Genomic DNA, 5,059 nt, shown 5'->3' on the forward strand with positions numbered 1-5,059 from the left:
GGGGAAGAAAGAGAGGATAGGATTACCATGATGACTTCACATTAGATTAATCAGGAGTCTCCCTTGGAGTTTAAGATGGAGTTTGCTTTCCCTGAGGTATGTGTCCTGCATGGGAGAGGGTTTCTGAAAGATACGCAAAGAAGGGTGAATGGACGGTGGCTAGGCAACAATATTGTCCATCAAGGCATCCTTTCAAGTGCAGATCAGATCCCACCTCCTCCATGAAGCCTCCCCAGATTACTCTAACCTGAAGCAAACTCTGTGAATTGCTTCAGCACTTATTGCTCACACTATTTCACACTTACCTTATACTTTTTAATAATATTTTTATGTACATATTTCTAATCTCCCAATCTAAATTCTTAGAGTATGTGTTACCCTCCTCTGTGTATGGGAATATCCCTCATGTATCACCTCGCCCAGAATATTTTATGCTCAATAAAAATCTGTTGCTTAATTGATTCACTTCTGATATAAGCATAAAGAAGCAAGCAGCTTTGAAACTTAGCAATAGAGATATGGATCCAGCTCACTAATTCAATTCTTCCTTCTTCCTAATAAAAAATCTCTTCGTGCTCATTATCTCCCAGGAGTCTTTCATACAGTTATGATGAAATCATAACTCACCAGTTATGGTGATTCTCAGTCTTCGAATCCATCTGTACTTGATAAAATGGTAAGATTTTGAACCTAATTAAATAGTGAGAAGCACTGATAGTACATGACTTGGCTAATATTTTGAGTAAGAATCTGGACAAGATACAAAATCTAAAGTAGTGGCTGTTTTTCCTCTTCTCTGGGTTGTGCTTCCTTCCCTAGCTCGTAAAGATGCAGCTCAAACCGATGGAGATTAACCCGGAGATGCTGAACAAGGTGCTGGCCCGGCTGGAGGTCGCCGGCCAGTGGCGCTTGGAGGACGTGTTGGGCCTGGAGGAAAAGTCTCTGGGCTCGGGGGCAGCGCCTGCCTGCGCGCTGCTGCGGCTCCTTCCTCTCACGGCCCAGCATGAGAACTTCAGGAAAAAACAGACTGAAGAGCTGAAGAGACAAGAAGTAAGTCCTAAGGGTACTTCATGAAGCAGACCATTGGCAACTCCTGTGGAACCATCGGACTCTCATTCATGCAGTGGCCGATAATCAGGACAAACTGGAGCTCGAGGATGGGTCAGTTCCGAAGCCGTTTCTTTCTGAAACAGAGAAGCTGTACCCTGAAGACAGAGCAAAATGCTTTGAAAAGAATGAGGCCCTCCAGGGAGCCCACGATGCCGTGGCACAGGAAGGCCAATGTCGGGTAGATGACAAAGTGAACTTTCATTTTATTCTGTTTAACAACGTGGATGGCCACCTCTATGCACTTCATGGATGGAGGCCTTTTCCGGTGAACCGTGGCGCCAGTTCAGAGGACTCACTGCTGCAGGACGCCGCCCACGTCTGCAGAGAAGTCACTGCGCGTGGGCAAGGGGAGGTCCTCTTCTCTGCCGTGGCCCTCTGCAAGGCAGCCGACTGCCTCGTGGGGGGGGGGGCACTTCACTTTCTCTCCCCTTCCCTTCATCGTGAAAGTATATCCCTACCTATGTGGTCTAAAATGCTTCAGTACTTGTAGAGCACAGCTGTTCTCCTGCGGTTCTGCAGATAAGCACTTACCCTCAACCTCGCCGACTCACTAGCAGAGCTCACTGCCCATTGAGCAAGCTTGGTGTCACCCTCTGATGGCAAATCATTCCCCTCATTGTATGTCTTATACCTCAATATCTAATGCTTTAATGGCTACGTTGGTTTGTGTCTGTAAGCTAAGGCCTTGGATGTGGTTTAATTGTCCTTAAAAGGAATATAATTTTTCTGCTGCTAAGAGATAAAAAACAAACAGGGGCTTCCCTGGTGGTGCAGTGGTTGAGAATCTGCCTGCTAATGCAGGGGACATGGGTTCGAGCCCTGGTCTGGGAAGATCCCACATGCCGCAGAGCAACTGGGCCTGTGAGCCACAACTACTGAGCCTACGTGTCTGGAGCTTGTGCTCCACAACAAGAGAGGCCGCGACAGTGAGAGGCCCGCGCACTGCAATGAAGAGTGGCCCCCGCTAGCCGCAACTAGAGAAAGTCCACGCACAGAAACGAAGACCCAACACAGCAAATAAATAAATAACAAAACAAACAACCAACCAAAAAAAAGTAAAGTAGTAATACAAGTTTTATTATAGAAGCTGAATAAGATAAAGGAAGGATGACCTCTTCAATTGGGCAGAGATGTTTTCGTGATTTTTTTCCCGTTTTAGTAACAAATCACAATTGTGCTTGCCCATTTCAATGATAGATTTCTCAACAGATGCTAGGTCTAATCTAGTAGTCATGCATGACAGTTTTGAGTTCCATTCCAATATATTATTAAATTTCTATTATCTTTGAAAATGATTACACCATGTTTAGTAGCAAAATTTTTAAGAATGATTTCTTATCTAAAATCTCAGTGATCTAGCATGGATTTTGATTATTAATTGAGGCTTGTCAACACTTTGAAGATGTCTTGAGGATATCTGGAATTTTCTCTACAAATGAATTCTAGTATTTCCAATGGTTATTATTGCTACCACTAATGAATAGTATAATGTCCTGGTCTAGATACATAACCCAAGTGATCAAAGTGGTCAACACTGTGTTTCAAGGAGATTTCATCTTTCAAAGGATGAAAGTAAATAACTTTATTAAAAAATATTTTTAAATATTTTTTAAATATTAAAAAAAATAAATAACTTTATTAAAAATATTTTTTAGAATTTAAAAAATTAAAAAAATAACTTTATTAAAAATAGAGTTGAGAGTAAAAATGTCTAGGTGAAATCACCTTATTTTCCCTCTGAGAAGGAAATGGGAGCAAGAAAATTGGAGGCACACATTCCCAGCAACCTTTCTCTGGGTTAATGGAGGTAACAAGGGCTGCCTTTATAAAACAGATAACTAATAAGGACCTACTGTATAGCACAGGGAAATCTTCTCAGTACTCTGTGGTGACCTATATGGGAAAAGAATTTAAGAAAGAGTGGATATATGTGTATGTATAACTGATTCACTTTGCTGTGTAGCAGGAACTAACACAACATTTTAAATCAACTATATACTCCAATAGAAATAAAAATAAAAAAAAGAAGACTGCCTTAATTGTGAAATGGATTACCACTCATTTCCTACCCTGAGTAAGCCTGGTCTCATTTTTAAAAAGAATTTGAACCAAGAAGTTGAACTCCAATAGTGATTCAAATCTCCAGGAACATTTCATGTCTGCTGGCCATATTCAAGTCACTAGACAGAGTAAGGAAGAATACTGCCAGAGGGTTCAACACCCAAATTTTAGTTCTGAGCACTTCCAGGCTCATCCTTTCCCTCTTGCTTTCTAATTACGTATGCATTTAACTCTTCTGTAGATCAACTTCAAGAGCTTTCAGGGGGTTGGGGGGGAAAGGCAGGTGGAGAGAGAGCATTTCAAGGACAACAGGATAAAAACAGCCTGAACCTGGCTTGACAGAAAGTATTTCCAAGGCATAAGATAAAAAAGATTCCAAAGTTCCCGAAAAGCAACTGGTTTGGGATATTGAGGATGAGGGCTCTGGCAGGTTGCACACACGAAGGCCCTCCTTACCCAGCAAGCACCGGGAAGCAATGAAATGTAGTGACTGAGGGACCCATCGGCATATCTGAGTCCAAATACCAGCTCCACTCCTTACTATGTGACCTTGAGAAGTTACCTAGCTTTTCCAAGCTTCAATTTTCATATCTGTAAAATGACAGTGATAACAGTTCTTTCCCCGCAGGGTGGTGGTGAAGGTTAAATGATCTAATCCATGTGAGGCAGCTAGCGAAAGGTCTGGAACATATTAAACATTCCATGAATGTGATCTACTATTGCAATTATTAGGGGGAAGCCAGTCTGCCTGGGGTCCACTCTTGATCCTCTGACCCATGGCTCTCAGCCTACCACGCAATTTTCTACAGATGGAAGAGGCTGCTTCCCTATTTCTCACCTCTTTGCTGTCATTTTGCTTATAGAATGGTTTATGTCAAAAGAGATGAAAATAATAATGTATCTGTTTACATCACATTACCCTTGTTTTCTATCGTCTCTCAGAAATGCCCTGGTATTATCGAATTAGGCACATTTTGAAGATGACATCCCCCTAGAACTAATCAAACTGAACAATTTTTTATTCCTTGATATTACCCTGGATTCTCATCCATTAATGTAACAGCTGCACTACTTTTAAAGGAGGCTGGGAACACACGTGGCAGACTTTCGGCACTTGATGACTGCAATCGTGATTGTTTACTGAATACTAATATTCTGTATGTGTTATGTGGTTTAGCTTTCTAATGCCAACACTCATTCACTGCACATAATCATAAGTCTGCAGGGAGGAGAGGTATTTCTGCTCAATTCAAAATCTTTTATTCCAATTGTCTGCTGAGCTTTGTAATTCTTTATTAACACTAAACTCTCACATACTAAATTTCTGAATAAATCTAATGAAAGATAACCATTTAAAAACCTTACCTCTTGAGTACCAAACTAGTATTTCAACATTGCATAACCTTCTAACAGTGGAATGCTCTTTGAAATTTGTCACTATGTCTGAAACATACATCTGATGTGTCCTGTACCTTTAGATGTCCTCTGTATTTGAGATGTTACTGACACTGTTATTTCTCTTTCATACAAATGTCTTCTAAAAAGCAGGTATAAAACCAAACGCCTCTTCCCTTTCTCTCTAAGCTATGTCTCAATAATTCTAACAATGTCTGCATGACAAATGAAAACTTCACCATTTACATACTTTTTGTAAATGATAAAAACAGCTAACCATTTGGTATTATTTCTGACTAAAGTTTCAGATGTTTGACCCACATCACATCTTTAGATCTCACTTTTTATCTGAATACTTTGGTGGATTCCACTTAGAGCATGCATTTACATACACCATACAAATGGTAGAAAAACTAATGAAACACAAGACCACCAAACTGTGCTGCATTTAAAAAACTGTTAATATTCTGTTGAGTTGCTATATTCTGAGAAA

At 40.6% G+C, this 5,059-nt stretch overlaps 1 pseudogene; it reads left to right on the forward strand.

Moving 5' to 3' along the window:
* Window positions 1-828: 828 nt before the first annotated feature.
* LOC103089118 (ubiquitin carboxyl-terminal hydrolase isozyme L1 pseudogene) lies at window positions 829-1,600 on the forward strand (annotated as a pseudogene).
* The last annotated feature ends 3,459 nt before the right edge of the window (window positions 1,601-5,059 follow it).

Source organism: Lipotes vexillifer, unplaced genomic scaffold, assembly GCF_000442215.2.
Source record: "Lipotes vexillifer unplaced genomic scaffold, Lipotes_vexillifer_v1.1 scaffold602, whole genome shotgun sequence".
Lineage (NCBI taxonomy): Eukaryota > Metazoa > Chordata > Mammalia > Artiodactyla > Lipotidae > Lipotes > Lipotes vexillifer.